A 19,958-nucleotide genomic window follows, 5' to 3' on the forward strand; every position below is an offset into this window, starting at 1 on the left:
ATCCCCTCCAGGATGCGGCCCAGACCAGTCAACTAACACCCATTGGAAGCAGATGTAAAGAAACATGTCTAGTGTTTCTACCCGGTAAATTCTTCAGCTCGTACTGAAGATCCAGAATCGATCCATGGCAAGAGTGAAACCTCAGACATGTTTCGTTACACTTATTAATCTCACACCAAAACTTTTTCTTATTTTCAACAAAATTTGATTACATATCACCCATTCTCTCATTATTGCAGTAATACCCTGGTTTTCATCCTTATCCCTTTGACTGCCGAAAACTCCTTTCTGAAACTGTCATTCTATGTCGCAAAATTTTTGGAAAAAAATAATTATTTTTTCTTATGAAATGATAGAGAATCTATTCCCGATGGTAATGACACCAAAAGTTTGAAATTTGATTGAAAACTCACGGAATTATGCTCCCACGAAGTTAGCGATCTCGGCGAAATATACGCATCGGTGATTTCGCCAAATTTGAGCTCTGTTTTTGGCCAATTTCATTGTTCCAGTTGACAAAACTCATAGCTATTTCTTTAGAACTCCATTTTTCTATCAATTGAGTACAAGAAACTGCCCATGTACTGATTTGAACTACCCAATAAAGTAAACCATACCCCCGGCCGGGATTGAACCCGCGGTCATAGAGTCTCAAAACTCCAGCCCGTCGCGTTAGCCACTAGACCAGCTAGCCACAATAAGATTCATCCAACTAGGTATATTTCTACACCATAGGAAGGTTAGCACAGGCACCACTGTGACCACAAATGCAAGTTTTTACAGACGAATCTCCAGCTAGCGTGGCCGTGACGAACTCTAGCTCAAGTCCCTTCACTGCCGTCAACATGACTCAAGAAATCGTAATGACACGATTGCAAACAAACCATAGTGGCTAACGCGACGGGCTGGAGTTTTGAGACTCTATGACCGCGGGTTCAATCCCGGCCGGGGGTATGGTTTGTTTGCAATCGTGTCATTACGATTTCTTGAGTCATGTTGACGGCAGTGAAGGGACTTGAGCTAGAGTTCGTCACGGCCATGCTAGCTGGAGATTCGTCTGTAAAAACTTGCATTTGTGGTCACAGTGGTGCCTGTGCTAACCTTCCTATGGTGTAGAAATATACCTAGTTTGATGAATCTTATTGTGGCTAGCTGGTCTAGTGGCTAACGCGACGGGCTGGAGTTTTGAGACTCGATGACCGCGGGTTCAATCCCGGCCGGGGGTATGGTTTGTTTGCAATCGTGTCATTACGATTTCTTGAGTCAAGTTACCCAATAAAGTGGTCAGAAATAGGCAATTGGGTCAATTTCATGCAAATTAAAAAAGATGCCAATTTGAAAATAGAGTGCAGAATAAACACTGTAGACATTCTTGGCACTAAAATAACATATCCTCTGTTCATTAGTCATGTCTCTAGGCCCCTCTTATATTACTATTGCTTTCTATTTTGATTTTTTATTCATACAAAAAATACAAAATTTACTGTTATGCAGACTACTGCATTATTGTAAAAATGGTATAAATAATATCAGTGCACTAATGAAAGAATATTAGATTCCCCAATTGACATGTATTGAATGTGTGGTGTGATTTGCTTACTCCTGAACCTTGGTAAAAATCAAACATTTCCACTACTTTGAGCTCAATTTCAAGGTAGTTTTCATAGTGAAACTAATCAAAATCATCTCTATTTCTGTAATATGTTTCACATTTTATCACGTGAGACCATGAAAATGAGAATACAGTGGATCCCCGGTTAACGATATTTTTTCACTCCAGAAGTATGTTCAGGTGCCAGTACTGACCGAATTTGTTCCCATAAGGAATATTGTGAAGTAGATTAGTCCATTTCAGACCCCCAAACATACACGTACAAATGCACTTACATAAATACACTTACATAATTGGTCGCATTCGGAGGTAATCGTTATGCGGGGGTCCACTGTACAAAAATACTCCTCAAAGTCGGCATTTTAATAAAAAAATATTTTTTTTTTCTCATGCACTACGGGTTGCAGGATTTTTTTTATGTGGTGCACACTGACTACACAGACCCATTCTCTCACATGTGGGTCTACCAGCTTTCTCCTGCTTGACTTGAAGCCACTAGAATTTATGCGTATTAATACGTCAGAAACACTGGCTTGTAAGAGGTATATATACGACCAAAACAGTCAAAGGGTTAATCCATTCCAGAAGGTCGGCCAAAATCTGAAATGGATGAAAAACCAAAGAAATATTTCCAATAAGAAATAATGTAAATCCAATTAATCCATTCCAGATACCCAAAAATACTAAAAAAAAAAAAATACATTTTACAGAGAATTACTATAATTTTACATACAGAAAACAATGAGAAATAAATGTAAAGCACTAATTTTAATGGGTAAATGAACATTTAAATCACTATTACATACCTTTATTGAAGACTCTTGTTAGCATATGGAAGAAGGTGAGAAGGGGAGAGAGAGGAGAGGTTATTGTTTGGAAGTGAATCCCCCCCATAAAGACTTCAGGTATCAAAGCCCCATCAAAATCCTTATCAAAGCCCTCCACAATATTATCTCCTGCTATCTGTTTTTCGTTGATCCACACCAACAACAACTTCTGCACATCCTCGATTGTTTGTGATCTCTGTTTTGTTAGCATAAATATTTACCCCTTTCACAACATCAGCTTCCTCAATTTCTGCTTTCTTCACCAGGAGGCAACTGATTGTTCATGTTACTTCCCATACATCCTGGCAAGCTTGTCCACTCATACACCACTTTCATATTTTGCTAAAAGCTCTTTCTTGAATTCTATCATATTTCTCACCTTTTCCAAAGGGCTGGCACTCTAAACTTCCTTTGACCCCAAGGTGGCTTATTTCACAGTCGCAATCAATAAACAGGCACAAAAAAAAAAATAATGGATTAATGCACGGAGCATTGCTAACTCAACGAGAGACAGAGGCAGACTGAGTCTGGTACGAGTGAGAAGTGGTGTCCCAGGCGAGTGGAGGCATTTGATACAGATGATTTCCGAGTGGATATACGAAACCTAGTGGAAAAATTCACCGAAATTAGTGCTCGAATTCTGAATTGTATGATTTCTGAACTGGACGAAAACCGGGGATCTACTGTATTATTATAAAGCACCTTGGGGAGGGGGCTCCATAGATTTTTAGATTTAGATTTTTTTATTTTGACAAATTACATGTTGTGCAGAGGAATATAATAGTTGGGTGCACATCCCAAAAGCCCCTCTGTATGCTGAGCATTTTGGGCAAACTTAAAGATTAACTTAAGACTAGTAAGGAATAATACATAGTTTATATGGTCATTAGATGAGTTTGAGTGAGTACAGGAAAATTTAATATTATATCAGGTGATCCTACATAGGTCTGATAATGAGACTTTTTACACTATTTAATTAGTTAATAAAGATTACAGTATTACAATGTAACAATTTAAAACAATTCACAATATGATGTATTACAGTTGCATTTAAAACAATGTACTATTTAATACAATGAAAAGAACAGACTTCCTAATTTTGAAGTAGTCAGTGGTTGAGCATTTATCAGCACAATATGAGTAGCCTTTGAGAAACTGGTAGTGGTTAGGTATAGTTTGTCTGGTAAATTTTGGGTAATGAGGTGATTTCTTATTTGAGCCTTAAACTGATTTGCAGACAGGGGTCCTTTAGTTTGTTCTGGCAATGAATTCCAGATCTTCGGGCCTTTTACATGTATAGCATTTTTGCATAGGGAGAGATGGATACGGGGGATATTGAAGAGTGATCTGTGTCTAGTAAGATTAATAAGATTAATAAGATTAATAAGGGTTATGTGTTCTGTTTTAGTTATCAAGAAGGAGTTTGAGAGGAGGGTTTCCATTAGAGTATAGTATTCTGTGTATGTGGTAGGCACAATGATAAGTGTGGATGTTTTGTATATTTAGCAAATTAAGACTCTTGAAAAGAGGTAAAGTGTGTTGCCTAATGCAGGAGTTAGTAATCAATCACACTGCAGCTTTTTGGTAGGTTATTAACCCTTTCAGGGTCCAGAGGCCAAATCTCAGAGGGTGCACCAGGGTCCAAGAATTTAAAAAAAAAATTTTTTTTCTTACAGAATTAAAGATAATTTTCTGTAGGTAATAAAACAATAACTAAAAAAATTTTTGATCAGTAGTTACCAAGATATAGAGGTGTGAAGTTGACCCTGAATGATCTGGTGGCGGCAACATCCGTGACTTCCATAAAGTCTCATTATTTTACTTTAGGTGTTTGTTACTTTTTTCTTTTCTAATATTTTTTTCCAGTAACTTTTATGGCCTTTAAGATAAGATTTCGTTCAGATTTTTAACCTCTGAGGGTTAGCCACCCAGGACAACCCAAGAAAGTCAGTGCATCATCGAGGACTGTCTAACATATTTCCATTGGGGTCCTCAATCTTGTCCCCCAGGATGCAACCCACACCAGTCGACTAACACCCAGGTACCTATTTGCTGCTAGGTGAACAGGACAACAGGTGTAAGGAAACGTGTTGAAATGTTTTCACCAGCTGGGAATTGAACCCGGGCCCTCCGTGTGTGAAGCAGGAGCTTTGGCCAACAGGCCACTGGGCCTGTGAGACCAATTTAATATATAATGTATAAATGTACACTCATTGTATTCAGCACAATAACTGTACTTATTAATCATTATATTGCTTACAAAACTTGCTTACAAGTTTATTGTAAACAAAATAATGATGAAAATATTAGTGTGGTTGTGTTGAGTACAACAGTACCATATACGTAGTACCATATGGTACAATGGTTGTAGATGAATGGTTGTTAAATTAGACACATGTGCAACTCTTGGGTATCTTTATTGAGGAAACGTTTCGCCACACAGTGGCTTCATCAGTCCATACAAAGGATAACTTGAACAGGAGGAGAATGAGGTAATCAGTCCCTCAACCTTGAGTCGATGTGGTCAATCCATCATTCTTGAATAGAATACGGCATATGAGCGAAGAAGCAGTGTATAAACCGTATGACAGGAGAGGTGCAGCAGTCAGAGGTGGTGTCACATTTCTCCAATAAAATAATAAATACAGAGTGTACCACTAGAACACCTAGCATGGCTAGGCATTTCGGGCAGACTTAGATTAAATCTTAAGTTTAAAATATTACAAAATTATGAGGTAAGTTGGTATTATGGGTAAGTGACTAAATACTAGTTTGTGAGTTTAGCAATGTGAATGCTTTTGGTTTGGCACTATACATAGTTTCAGTATTGGAGTATCACAGCCCAACTTATGACTAGTTAAGATTCGTTATTTTAAGGTTGAGATTGATATTTCTGTTTATGGTCAAATGGGTGAGTGAGTGTAAGTGTGAACTGCCAGGTGGTATTCGTGTAATTAGTTGACAGGGTGTATCAGGGAGATAAGATGTTTTCTGATGGTAGTTTTGAAGGTGATGAATGTGTCTGCAGTTCTAGAGTTTTCAGGTAGGATGTTCCAGATTTTAGGGCCTTTGACATACATTGAATTTTTGTAAAGGTTTAGTCGGACACGGGGAATATCATAGAGATGTTTGTGTCTGGTGTTATGCCTGTTGGTTCTGTCACAACTATCAAGAAAGCATTTTAGGTCAAGGTTAATATTGGAATTTAAGGTCCTGTAGATGTAGATTGCACAGTAGTAAGTGTGGATGTACTGAACATTGAGTAAGTTTAGATCTATGAAGAGTGGACTGACCACATCGACTCAAGGTTGAGGGACTGATTACCTGATTTTCCTCCTGTTCTTCAAGTTTATCCTTTGTATGGACTGACGAAGCAACTGTGTGGCGAAACGTTTCCTCAATAAAGATACCCAAGAGTTGCACATGTGTCTAATTTAACAACATGGTACAATGGTACCAAATGGTGCAATGGTACCATGTGGTACCACTTCACAAAGGGGGCAGTAAAGCAACAGCAAAGAACTACAGACCAATAGCACTAACATCCCATATCATAAAAATCTTTGAAAGGGTCCTAAGAAGCAAGATCACCACCCATCTAGAAACCCATCAGTTACACAACCCAGGGCAACATGGGTTTAGAACAGGTCGCTCCTGTCTGTCTCAACTACTGGATCACTACGACAAGGTCCTAAATGCACTAGAAGACAAAAAGAATGCAGATGTAATATATACAGACTTTGCAAAAGCCTTCGACAAGTGTGACCATGGCGTAATAGCGCACAAAATGCGCGCTAAAGGAATAACAGGAAAAGTCGGTCGATGGATCTATAATTTCCTCACTAACAGAACACAGAGAGTAGTCGTCAACAGAGTAAAGTCCGAGGCAGCTACGGTGAAAAGCTCTGTTCCACAAGGCACAGTACTAGCTCCCATCTTGTTCCTCATCCTCATATCCGACATAGACAAGGATGTCAGCCACAGCACCGTGTCTTCCTTTGCAGATGACACCCGAATCTGCATGACAGTGTCTTCCATTGCAGACACTGCAAGGCTCCAGGCGGACATCAACCAAATCTTTCAGTGGGCTGCAGAAAACAATATGAAGTTCAACGATGAGAAATTTCAATTACTCAGATATGGTAAACATGAGGAAATTAAATCTTCATCAGAGTACAAAACAAATTCTGGCTACAAAATAGAGCGAAACACCAACGTCAAAGACCTGGGAGTGATTATGTCGGAGGATCTCACCTTCAAGGACCATAACATTGTATCAATCGCATCTGCTAGAAAAATGACAGGATGGATAATGAGAACCTTCAAAACTAGGGAGGCCAAGCCCATGATGACACTCTTCAGGTCACTTGTTCTATCTAGGCTGGAATATTGCTGCACTCTAACAGCACCTTTCAAGGCAGGTGAAATTGCCGACCTAGAAAATGTACAGAGAACTTTCACGGCGCCCATAACGGAGATAAAACACCTCAATTACTGGGAGCGCTTGAGGTTTCTAAACCTGTATTCCCTGGAACGCAGGAGGGAGAGATACATGATTATATACACCTGGAAAATCCTAGAGGGACTAGTACCGAACTTGCACACGAAAATCACTCACTACGAAAGCAAAAGACTTGGCAGACGATGCACCATCCCCCCAATGAAAAGCAGGGGTGCCACTAGCACGTTAAGAGACCATACAATAAGTGTCAGGGGCCCGAGACTGTTCAACTGCCTCCCAGCACACATAAGGGGGATTACCAACAGACCCCTGGCAGTCTTCAAGCTGGCACTGGACAAGCACCTAAAGTCAGTTCCGGATCAGCCGGGCTGTGGCTCGTACGTTGGTTTGCGTGCAGCCAGCAGCAACAGCCTGGTTGATCAGGCGCTGATCCACCAGGAGGCCTGGTCACAGACCAGGCCGCGGGGGCGTTGACCCCCGAAACTCTCTCCAGGTAAACTCCAGGTACATTATATGGTACAATGATACATTATGGTACATTGTACCATATGGTACTGTATGGTACTGTTGTATTCAACACAATAACTGCACTAAAAATTTCATCATTATTTCACTTACAATAATTGTTTAGAACAAAAAATGCAGAAATGTTATACAGGTCCGCCATCACAAATCCGGCAATCAGTTATTCGGTTCCTTCAGTTATTCGGCACTAATTTTGGCTAGCATAATTTCAAATTTCCAGGGTCGCCACACCAACCTGCTGGTAATGTTTGGTGGCGCTACTTGCTGCATAAGTCATTCCAATTTCTTTTTCTCCATTTAGTGTTTTAACCTGCTTACTTTTAGCCCTAGCCATGGTTCCAATGAATAAAAGAAATGCTTCTCATTATGTAAAGCACCTACACAGTGCATTATCCATTAACCCTTTGAGGGTTTCGGCCGTACTAGTATGGCTTACGACCCAGGGTTTTTGACGTACTAGTACGCAACCACCCAGGGAAGTACTACCGTCCTGCCAAATGACTGTGAAACAAAAACCTGTAACTGTTTTGCATGATGGTAGGATTGCTGGTTTCTTTTTCTGTCTCATAAACACGCTAGATAACAGGGATATCTTGCTTCTCCTACTTACACTTTGGTCACACTTCACAGACATGCACATGCATATATATATATACATACATCTAGGTTTTTCTCCTTTTTCTAAATAGCTCTTGTTCTTTTTTATTTCTTCTATTGTCCATGGGGAAGTGGAAAAGAATCTTTCCTCCGTAAGCCATGCGTGTCGTATGAGGCGACTAAAATGCCGGGAGCAATGGGCTAGTAACCCCTTCTCCTGTATACATTTACTGAAAAAGAGAAGAAGAAAAACTTTATAAAACTGGGATGCTTAAATGTGCGTGGATGTAGTGCGGATGACAAGAAACAGATGATTGCTGATGTTATGAATGAAAAGAAGTTGGATGTCCTGGCTCTAAGCGAAACAAAGCTGATGGGGGTAGGAGAGTTTCAGTGAGGGGAAATAAATGGGATTAAATCTGGAGTATCTGAGAGAGTTAGAGCAAAGGAAGGGGTAGCAGTAATGTTAAATGATCAGTTATGGAAGGAGAAAAGAGAATATGAATGTGTAAATTCAAGAATTATGTGGATTAAAGTAAAGGTTGGATGCGAGAAGTGGGTCATAATAAGCGTGTATGCACCTGGAGAAGAGAGGAATGCAGAGGAGAGAGAGAGATTTTGGGAGATGTTAAGTGAATGTATAGGAGCCTTTGAACCAAGTGAGAGAGTAATTGTGGTAGGGGACCTGAATGCTAAAGTAGGAGAAACTTTTAGAGAGGGTGTGGTAGGTAAGTTTGGGGTGCCAGTTGTAAATGATAATGGGAGCCCTTTGATTGAACTTTGTATAGAAAGGGGTTTAGTTATAGGTAATACATATTTTAAGAAAAAGAGGATAAATAAGTATACACGATATGATGTAGGGCGAAATGACAGTAGTTTGTTGGATTATGTATTGGTAGATAAAAGACTGTTGAGTAGACTTCAGGATGTACATGTTTATAGAGGGGCCACAGATATATCAGATCATTTTCTAGTTGTAGCTACACTGAGAGTAAAAGGTAGATGGGATACAAGGAGAATAGAAGCATCAGGGAAGAGAGAGGTGAAGGTTTATAAACTAAAAGAGGAGGCAGTTAGGGTAAGATATAAACAGCTATTGGAGGATAGATGGGCTAATGAGAGCATAGGCAATGGGGTCGAAGAGGTATGGGGTAGGTTTAAAAATGTAGTGTTAGAGTGTTCAGCAGAAGTTTGTGGTTACAGGAAAGTGGGTGCGGGAGGGAAGAGGAGTGATTGGTGGAATGATGATGTAAAGAGAGTAGTAAGGGAGAAAAAGTTAGCATATGAGAAAGTTTTTACAAAGTAGAAGTGATGCAAGGAGGGAAGAGTATATGGAGAAAAAGAGAGAGGTTAAGAGAGTGGTGAAGCAATGTAAAAAGAGAGCAAATGAGAGAGTGGGTGAGATGTTATCAACAAATTTTGTTGAAAATAAGAAAAAGTTTTGGAGTGAGATTAACAAGTTAAGAAAGCCTAGAGAACAAATGGATTTGTCAGTTAAAAATAGGAGAGGAGAGTTATTAAATGGAGAGTTAGAGGTATTGGGAAGATGGAGAAGAAGATAGGGAAGCTGTGATTTCGTGTATAGGGCAAGGAGGAATAACATCTTGTAGGAGTGAGGAAGAGCCAGTTGTGAGTGTGGGGGAAGTTCGTGAGGCAGTAGGTAAAATGAAAGGGGGTAAGGCAGCCGGGATTGATGGGATAAAGATAGAAATGTTAAAAGCAGGTGGGGATATAGTTTTGGAGTGGTTGGTGCAATTATTTAATAAATGTATGGAAGAGGGTAAGGTACCTAGGGATTGGCAGAGAGCATGCATAGTTCCTTTGTATAAAGGCAAAGGGGATAAAAGAGAGTGCAAAAATTATAGGGGGATAAGTCTGTTGAGTGTACCTGGTAAAGTGTATGGTAGAGTTATAATTGAAAGAATTAAGAGTAAGACGGAGAATAGGATAGCAGATGAACAAGGAGGCTTTAGGAAAGGTAGGGGGTGTGTGGACCAGGTGTTTACAGTGAAACATATAAGTGAACAGTATTTAGATAAGGCTAAAGAGGTCTTTGTGGCATTTATGGATTTGGAAAAGGCGTATGACAGGGTGGATAGGGGGGCAATGTGGCAGATGTTGCAAGTGTATGGTGTAGGAGGTAGGTTACTGAAAGCAGTGAAGAGTTTTTACGAGGATAGTGAGGCTCAAGTTAGAGTATGTAGGAAAGAGGGAAATTTTTTCCCAGTAAAAGTAGGCCTTAGACAAGGATGTGTGATGTCACCGTGGTTGTTTAATATATTTATAGATGGGGTTGTAAGAGAAGTAAATGCGAGGGTCTTGGCAAGAGGCGTGGAGTTAAAAGATAAAGAATCACACACAAAGTGGGAGTTGTCACAGCTGCTCTTTGCTGATGACACTGTGCTCTTGGGAGATTCTGAAGAGAAGCTGCAGAGATTGGTGGATGAATTTGGTAGGGTGTGCAAAAGAAGAAAATTAAAGGTGAATACAGGAAAGAGTAAGGTTATGAGGATAACAAAAAGATTAGGTGATGAAAGATTGGATATCAGATTGGAGGGAGAGAGTATGGAGGAGGTGAACGTATTCAGATATTTGGGAGTGGACGTGTCAGCGGATGGGTCTATGAAAGATGAGGTGAATCATAGAATTGATGAGGGAAAAAGAGTGAGTGGTGCACTTAGGAGTCTGTGGAGACAAAGAACTTACGCCTAAATTCTAGCGCCCTCAAATCTAGTGGGAGAAAGCTGGTAGGCCTACATATGAAAGAATGGGTCTATGTGGTCAGTGTGCACAGTATAAAAAAATCCTGCAGCACACAGTGCATAATGAGAAAAAAAAAATTGACCTTTTTTTGGAATAAAATAGCGACTTTGCACTGTATTTTCGCATGGTATTTATTGTTGTATTCTAGTTTTCCTGGTCTCATTTTATAGAATGGAAGACATACTACAGAAATAAAGATGATTTTGACTGGTTTTACTATGAAAAGTACCTTGAAATTGAGCTCAAAGTAGCAGAAATGTTCGATTTTTACCAAAGTTCAAAAGTAAACAAATCATGCTATGTGTCCAATACACATCAACTGGTGAGTCTAATATTCTTTCACAAGTGCGTCAATATTATTTATACCATTTTTTACACTAATGCAGTAGTCTGCATAACAGTAAATCTTCTATTTTTTGTGAGAATAAAAATTCAAAGTGGAAAGCAAAAGAATGTAAGAGGGGCCTTGAGACATGACTAATGAACAGAGGAAATGTCATTTTATTGCCAATAATGTCTTTCTTGTTTATTCTGGACCCTATTCGGAAATTGGCATCTTTTGAAATTTGTGTGAAATTGGCAAAATTGCTAAATTCTGACGACTGTACTGGGCAGTTGAAATTGGTAAATGGGTGGTTTCTTGCACTCATTCGATAGAAAAAATGGAGTTCTAGCGAAATATTCATGTTTTTTGTCGACTAGTACAGTGGAATTGGCCAAAAATGGGGCTCAAAGTGGGCAAAATCGCCAATGCATGAACATCGCCGAGACCGCTAACTTCGCGAGAGCATAATTCTGTAAGTTTTCCATCAAATTTCATACTTTTGGTGTCATTATGATCGGGAAAGGATTCTCTATCTTTTCATAAGAAAAAAATGTTTTTTTTTTTTTAAATTTGGCCGACCCTGAGAACGAGTCTTGGAGAGGGCCCGTCGACCCTCAAAGGGTTAACTACACCTTTACTACTGAATTAAGTAGAATAATATTCACAAAAATTGTAAAATAATGATTGTTCTTATTTTTAGCGATGCACTTCTGGAAATATTCCAAACATTTTGGGATTTATCTGGGAGTAAAGGGCAGATATTTTGCAAAAGCCCTAGAACTAACAAACTTTATTTTCTTGTGGAAAGTGCAACACCAAAAATTCGTATTAGCATTGTTCTCTCGTTACCAAGTGCCCAAACAACCTTATGTTGTGCCATATAGGACTACCCTCATGCCAAATGGCATTTTCAGTAAATCATTCTTCTTTCAGTTGTTGTTTGGGATATCTAATTGATAAATATTTAAAGTAAATAGAGAAAATACTTCGTCTTGTGCACCAACAATGAAAGAAATCTGACGGAAAAAAAATAGTTGTTCTACCACCCCTTAGGTATGAAGAACTCAAAAGGAACACTATATACAAAACTCAAGAGGGTCACCAAATAAAACGTAAAGAACACGTAAAAGACTTGGGAATAATTATGGTCTTTAAAAGACCATAGTAGTAGGTTGGTAGACAGCAACCACCCAGGGAAGTACTACCGTCCTGCCAGATGACTGTGAAACAAAAACCTGTAACTGTTTTGCATGATGGTAGGATTGCTGGTGTCTTTTTCTGTCTCATAAACATGCTAGATAACAGGGATATCTTGCTATTCCTACTTTTAAAGACCATAGTAGTAGGTTGGTAGACAGCAACCACCCAGGAAAGTACTACCGTCCTGCCAGATGACTGTGAAACAAAAACCTGTAACTGTTTTGCATGATGGTAGGATTGCTTGTGTCTTTTTCTGTCTCATAAACACGCTAGATAACAGGGATATCTTGCTATTCCTACTTACACTTTGGTCACACTTCACAGCACCCTTCTGGCAAGACAGTGATGGAGTGAATGATGGTGAAAGTTTTTCTTTTTCGGGCCACCCTGCCTTGGTGGGAATCGGCCATAATATATATATGCATACATCTAGGTTTTTCTCCATTTTCTAAATAGCTCTTGTTCTTCTTTATTTCTTCTATTGTCCATGGGGAAGTGGAAAAGAATCTTTCTCTGTAAGCCATGCGTGTTGTATGAGGCGACTAAAATGCTGGGAGCAATGGGCTAGTAACCCCTTCTCCTGTAGACATTTACTAAAAAAGAGAAGAAGAAAAACTTTATAAAACTGGGATGCTTGAAATTGTAAACAGATAACAATTTAGCACAAACGAGTATTACAAAGACAGGCCATATGATCACTTACTGTATTGCTGAGCATGAAGTAGAATGGAGTATTCTGTTAGGTAGTGTAATTAAAAAATAACAAAGTTTGATTGGGTCACAGGTTAGACATTTATGAGATACAATAATGAGAAACATTTATGAGATACGATTTATGAGATACAATTATTCAGTATTTATTTAGTTGCGTGTGAGTAAGTGATTTTTGAGAAGAGACTTGAATTTATAAACAGACAGCGTTTCTTTTATATTCACAGGTAATGAATTCCAGATTTTAGGGCCTTTTATGTGCATTAAGTTTTTGCATAGTGTGAGATGGACACGAGAAATAGCAAAGAGTGATCTGTACCTTGTGTTATGGTCATGCGTTCTGTTGAGGTTGGTAAGGAGACGCTTGAGGGGAGGGTTTATATTCAAGTTAAGTGTTCTATGCATGTAGTAGGTACAATAATAAGTATGGATGTTTTGTATGGTGAGTAGGTTTAGAGTTTTGAATATTGATGGGGTGTGCTGCCTGTAGTGGGAATTTATCATTCTGACCGCAGCCTTTTGTTGGGTAATTAATGGTCTGAGATGGTTTATTGTTGTTGAGCCCCATGCACAAATTCCATAGGTGAGATAAGGGTAAATAAGTGAGTGAAATAGGGCCAGGAGGGCTGACTGTGGAACATATTACTGTATCTTCGATAGTATGCCTGCGGTCTTGGAAATTTTTTTGGAAATTTGTTGTATATGTGTTTGAAATTTTAGTCTATTATCAAGGTGGATTCCTAAGAATTTTCCCTCTGTGAGTTTTGTGATAAGTGATCCATTTATCATTATGTTAAGAGGGACATCTGTAGCTCTCTTACCAAACTGAATGAAGTAGGTTTTGTCAATGTTTAGAGTAAGTTTGTTAGTCCTCATCCAGGTAGATATTTTCTGTAATTCGGTACTTACAGTATTGGCTAGCATGACTGGGCTCAGGTGAGTGAAGACGTATGTAGTGTCATCTGCAAATAGTGTGGGTTTGAGTAGTTGCGATGCATTTGGTAAGTCATTTATGTAAACAAGAAAGAGAAGAGGGCCAAGGACACTTCCCTGTTGGACACCAACTGTAATTGGCTGTGCGGAAGAGTTTGCCCCATTTGTGTACACATATTGGCTTCTGTTGCTGAGGTATGACTTTAGGTAGTTGAGGGAGTGCCCTCTTATACCATAGTGCCACAATTTTATATGGAGCAAGTCATGGTCAACTGTATCAAAAGCTTTATGTAAGTCAATGAAGATCCCAAGTGGGACTTCTTTTTTCTCTATTGCAGTGTATATATGTTCTAGCATGTGTATAATAGCATCATTAGTATTTTTATTAGGCCTGAATCCAAATTGACAGGAGTTGAGTATGTTGTGGGAGACGAGGTAGGAATAGATTTGCTTTTGAATTAATTTTTCGAATGGATTTGTTAAAGAGTGTTGCAATGATTGGTGATAGCACCTGTGATGCTTTTTTGTATATAAAGGGTGGTAAGGTATTTAAATCTCCTGTCTTGTTTTTTAGTGTGTTTATAATAAGGGAGACTTCAGTTGGGTTATTCGGAGCTAGGAACAGTGTGTTCGGGTAGTTGCCAGTGAGGTAGTCATTGGGTGGGGTATCTGAGCTTGGGATTTTATTGGCAAGGTTGTTTCCTATAGCAGAGAAGAAATCATTGAGTCTGTTTGCTATTTCAGTTGGTGGGAGTTGGGGTTCGTCTGGTTTTGTTAATTCAATTTTGCTATTTTGTGATATCTTTTTTGTTCCTAGAATTTCTGATAGGGTTTTCCAGGTCTTTTTTATATCACCTCGTAAGTTGGATAATCTGTTCTCATAAATACAATTTTTTAGCTCTTCTTATCAGGCTGGTTAAGATTGATGAGTAATGTTTTGTTTGGTCTCTGGTTATTTGACCCATTCTGTACTTTTTTCGTATAGGTGTTTTGTATTTATGGATTTGAGGATGCTGGGTGTTAGCCAGGGACTGTTCAGTCTCTTAGCTGTCATCTGTTTAGTTTTTTAGAGCAGTGCTTGTTATAGAGGTATTGGGTCTTTTTTAGAAAATTATTAATACATTCATCAATATCTGTATAGATTTCTAGCTCAGTGTACCAGTCAATGTTTGTAACTGCTGCTGTGAAGTTATTAATGGCTGCCTCATTTTGAAGTCTGAAAGTGGCTTTAGTAGTATCTTGGGGTAATTTGCCAAGATTTGTTATGAGGAAGGTAGGGTAGTGGTGTGTGGTATTATCTGTGATTATGCCTGATTTTAAAGGGGATATGGTGTTGGTCCAGATATGGTCAAGTAGGGAAACACTAGTCTCTGTAACTCTTGTAGGTTTTGTTACTGTTGGTAGCAACATGCAGTTACTCAGTGTTTGTGAATTCAGTAATATGTGGGTTCTGGTCTTGCAGGAGATTTATATTGAAGCCACCTGAGAGTAGTAAGTGATCTTTGTTCATGCGTGCATCAGTTATCATACTTCCTAGGTTTTCACTAAAACGGCTAATGTTTGACTGTGGTACTCTGTAGATGTTTATCACTGTGAGAGGCCAATAACACACTATTTACTCCTCTCATACATTATGGCAAATTTTATTCATTCTAGAGTATATATCATGTTTCCATGTTATTAATATTGCTTATGATGTCATATTAGATGAATTGTGATAGATAAATAAGCTACAGAGATGATATTAGCATCATATTGAAGCATAATGAACTTGTTATCGTCTTGCCTCCTACGTGTCTGTCATACACCAACAAGTTGAGTCAGTAAAGATAAGTTAATAAAGGTAAGTGTGATGTTAAATGTTCATTTATCCATTTTATTAGTGCTTTATATTTACTTTTTACTTCTTTTTTTTATTGCTATTAATTGCTCAAATTTTTGTGTTGCAAGTCAAATCTTACTCATAAATTAATGTTATTTGTGGTAGCTATAAGTCTAATTAATTTTGTTTACCACTACTTATTTTAGTCCCTTTTATATTGTGTGGTGCAATTAGTGCATATGCCTATTACATTATTTTGCAATTCCCTGTACAGGTCTCCCTCAACATTCACTTTTTCAACTTTAGCGGGCTTCACACATTCGTGAATTCCCAGCCGCCAAATCATATTTAAGTTTCCCACCACCTGCGCATCCCTACTACCCTCCCCCCGACCCCAGCAACTGGCAGCCAGCCTGCTACTCAGTGTGGTGAGTGTTTTGTTTGTTCATTGTTTGTTATTAAACTATAGTATAAATAATGTCAACCCATTCATGACTGCATATTGGAATGGTCTTTCGGATAGGTATTGGATGGTGACATCATTTGTTTACTCATGAACAGGGCAAAGAATCGAACATTTCTGCTACTGCTAATAATAATAATAATAATAATAATAATAATAATAATAATAATAATAATAATAATAATAATAATAATACAATAAAGTTGAAGTTAATTGTACAAAAATACAAGGGTTGAAGCAGTGGTGGAGGCATCGTGAGTCAGTTTGTTTTGGTTTATGCTGGAGTGAGCATTAGTCTCTGTGCTCTTCCAAACATTTCACAATAATTCATTGTGTTTGGTGATTGTAGATTGAGTGCGACTGCAATGGTGGAGGCAGTGGTTGAGGCAGTGGTGAAGGCAGTGGTGGAGGCAGTGGTTGAGGCAGTTGTTGAGGCAGTGGTGAAGGCAGTGGTGAAGGCAGTGGTGGAGGCAGTGGTGGAGGCAGTGGTGGAGGCAGTGGTGGAGGCAGTGGTGAAGGCAGTGGTGAAGGCAGTGGTGGAGGCAGTGGTGAAGGCAGTGGTGAAGGCAGTGGTGAAGGCAGTGGTGAAGGCAGTGGTGGAGGCAGTGGTTGAGGCAGTGGTTGAGGCAGTGGTGAAGGCAGTGGTGAAGGCAGTGGTGGAGGCAGTGGTTGAGGCAGTGGTTGAGGCAGTGGTTGAGGCAGTGGTTGAGGCAGTGGTTGAGGCAGTGGTTGAGGCAGTGGTAGAGGCAGTGGTTGAGGCAGTGGTATTTAATAACATGTTATTAAACCATAACATGTATGTATATAGTACAATATTTTACAATGTTTTCATGTATTTTATGATTGTTCATAGTTAACAAGTTAAGGAAGCAGTATTGTATTATATTTCCCTACAGTATATTGGGGCATCAAACACTCATGATTTTTCAACATTTGTGAGGCTCTTGATCCCCTAACCCTCGTGAATGTTGAGGGAGACCTGTACTATCTTTTACTAGCTGGTACCAACTACCTCATATATTTTTTTTACTTTTTTTAGTGCTATTAACTGCTCAAACTTCATATTACAAGCCAGATCTTACTCCTAAATTAATATTATATCATAGTGACTATCTGTCCATTAAACATTGTTTACCACTACTTATTTTAGTCTCTTTTATATTTTCTCCTTTATTTTAGCTTTCAAGAACTGCTTTAGTTCGTATATTCACATTTGTTAAAATAATTCAGGAGCTATTTTTTAGCTTTAGAACATTTACATTGTCTTATACTTAAGTCTAATTATAGATTCATTATAAATCTTATGATTACAAGCATTGATCCTGATACCAACTTCTTATTGAATGACTTAAATGAATCAAATAGCAACTGTAATTACTACACAGCAGGAGAAACAAAGGCACTTCTCAGAGCCAACAACAACATAACTGTTTTTCTACAATGTCAGATCTTTAAGCAAACATTACGATAACCTCACAGCATTACTAAATTCCCTGCATGCCATTATGTCCATCATTACTCTCACCAAAACCTGGCTAAAGCCAGATACTACAGATGTCTATGGCATTCCTGGTTACACAGCCATACACAACTGTAGGCCAGATCAACAAGAGGGTGGCACAGCTATAAACTACTCAGTCCAACTAGAATGTATCAATAATACTTGCACAAGGGATGAACATGGGGAATATATAATAGGTAAATTCAAATCCAAATACCTACAAAAACCTCTCACAGTGATAAACATTTACAGAGTACCACAGTCAAATATCAGTCATTTTAGTGAAAACCTAGGAAAGTATGATAACTGATGCACACATGAATAAAGATCACATACTTCTCTCAGGAGACTTCGGTATAAATCTCCTGCATGACCAGGACCCACTTGTAACTGAATTCACAAACACTATGAGTAACTGCATGTTGATACCAACAGCAACAAAACCTGTAAGAATTACAGAGACTAGTGTTTCCCTATTAGACCACATCTGGACCAATACCATATCCTCTTTAAAATCAGGAATAATCACAGATAATCCCACAGACCACTACCCTTTCTCATAACCAATCTAGGTAAATTACCCCAAGACACTACTAAAGTAACCTTCAGGCTTCATAATGAGGCAGCTATTAACCCTTTCAGGGTCCAGAGGCCAAATTTCAAAGTGTGCACCAGGGTCCAAGAATTTAAAAAAAAAATTTTGTTAGTTTTTCTTATGGAATGGTAGAGAATCTTTTTCTGAAGGTAATATAACAAAAAATATGAAATTTAATGGAAAATTGACGAAATTATGTTCTCGCGAATTTTGATGTGTTAGCGATATTTGTGAATCAGCAATTTTGCCGACTTTGACTCCCATTTTAGGCCAATTACATTATTCCAGTCGACCAAATTCTTAGCTTTTTCACTAGTATTACTTCCATTCTGTCGACTGAGCACAAGAAATTTCCAAGTCAACTGTTTCAACTACAAAATAAAGTGGTCGGAAATTGGTAATTTGGCCAATTTAACACAAAGTTCAAAATATTCCAATTTCAAAATAGGGCCCAGAATAAACAATGTAGGTATTCCTGCCAATAAACTAACATTTCCTCTGTTCATTAGTTGCATTTTGAGGCTTTACAAATGAATTCCATTTTGATTTTTTATTCACATAATGAATTTTTATTCAAACCAAAAAATAGAAGATTCACTGTTTTGCAATATTCTAATAATTGTATAAATATCATCACCACATTTGTGAATGTATATTAGACCCACCAGCTGGCGTGTATTAGACATATGAGATCGTTTGTTTACTCTTGAACATCCGCAAAAATTTAGCATTTCCGCAATTTCGAGCTCAGTTTCAAGCCATTTCCAGTGGTAAAATCAATCAAAATCATCTCTATTTATGTAATATGTCTTCCATTCTATCTAATGAGACCAAGAAATTGCAAATACACCTACAAAAAACATACGAAAAAACACTGCAAAGTAGCTGTTTTAATCGAAAATCACGGTCTCAGTTTTTTTCTCTCACTATACACTGTGTGCTGCAGGATTTGTTTTATGTGGTGCACACATACCACACAGATGTATTCTCTCATATCTAGGCCCAAATTTACCACTCACAGCTTATCAGAGTGAGCTGAGCTCATGGCGTAGATCTCCGGTTTGGACCTTGAACATAAAGCCGTAGATCTATGGCATGGACCCTGAAAGGGTTAACAACCTCACAACAGCAATGACAAACATCAACTGGCAAACTGAGCTAGAAATCTATACAGATACTGATGAATGTATTAAAAATTTTCTAAAAAAAGACCCAATACCTCTATTACCTGGAGTTTACCTGGAGAGAGTTCCGGGGGTCAACGCCCCCGCGGCCCGGTCTGTGACCAGGCCGCCTGGTGGATCAGAGCCTGATCAACCAGGCTGTTGCTGCTGGCTGCACGCAAACCAACGTACGAGCCACAGCCCGGCTGATCCGGAACTGACTTTAGGTGCTTGTCCAGTGCCAGCTTGAAGACTGCCAGGGGGTCTGTTGGTAATCCCCCTTATGTGTGCTGGGAGGCAGTTGAACAGTCTCGGGCCCCTGACACTTATTGTATGGTCTCTTAACGTGCTAGTGACACCCCTGCTTTTCATTGGGGGGATTGTGCATCGTCTGCCAAGTCTTCTGCTTTCGTAGTGAGTGATTTTCGTGTGCAAGTTCGGTACTAGTCCCTCTAGGAT

General features: G+C 38.9%; 1 protein-coding gene across 12 annotated transcripts in view; it reads left to right on the top strand.

Annotated features, from left to right (window-relative positions):
- Positions 1-19,958, top strand: part of LOC128704766 (zinc finger protein 84-like) — a 516,148-nt gene that overhangs the window by 14,259 nt on the left and 481,931 nt on the right. For 10 of the 12 annotated variants that reach the window (XR_011390969.1, XR_011390968.1, XM_070079505.1 and 7 more), the window contains exon 2: positions 16,052-16,205. The exons of the other annotated variants lie outside the window; for them this stretch is intronic. The gene's annotated coding sequence lies outside the window, so the exon portion shown is untranslated. The remainder of the gene's footprint in view (positions 1-16,051; positions 16,206-19,958) is intronic. 12 annotated transcript variants of the gene reach the window in all.

Source organism: Cherax quadricarinatus, chromosome 99, assembly GCF_038502225.1.
Source record: "Cherax quadricarinatus isolate ZL_2023a chromosome 99, ASM3850222v1, whole genome shotgun sequence".
Taxonomy (NCBI): domain Eukaryota; kingdom Metazoa; phylum Arthropoda; class Malacostraca; order Decapoda; family Parastacidae; genus Cherax; species Cherax quadricarinatus.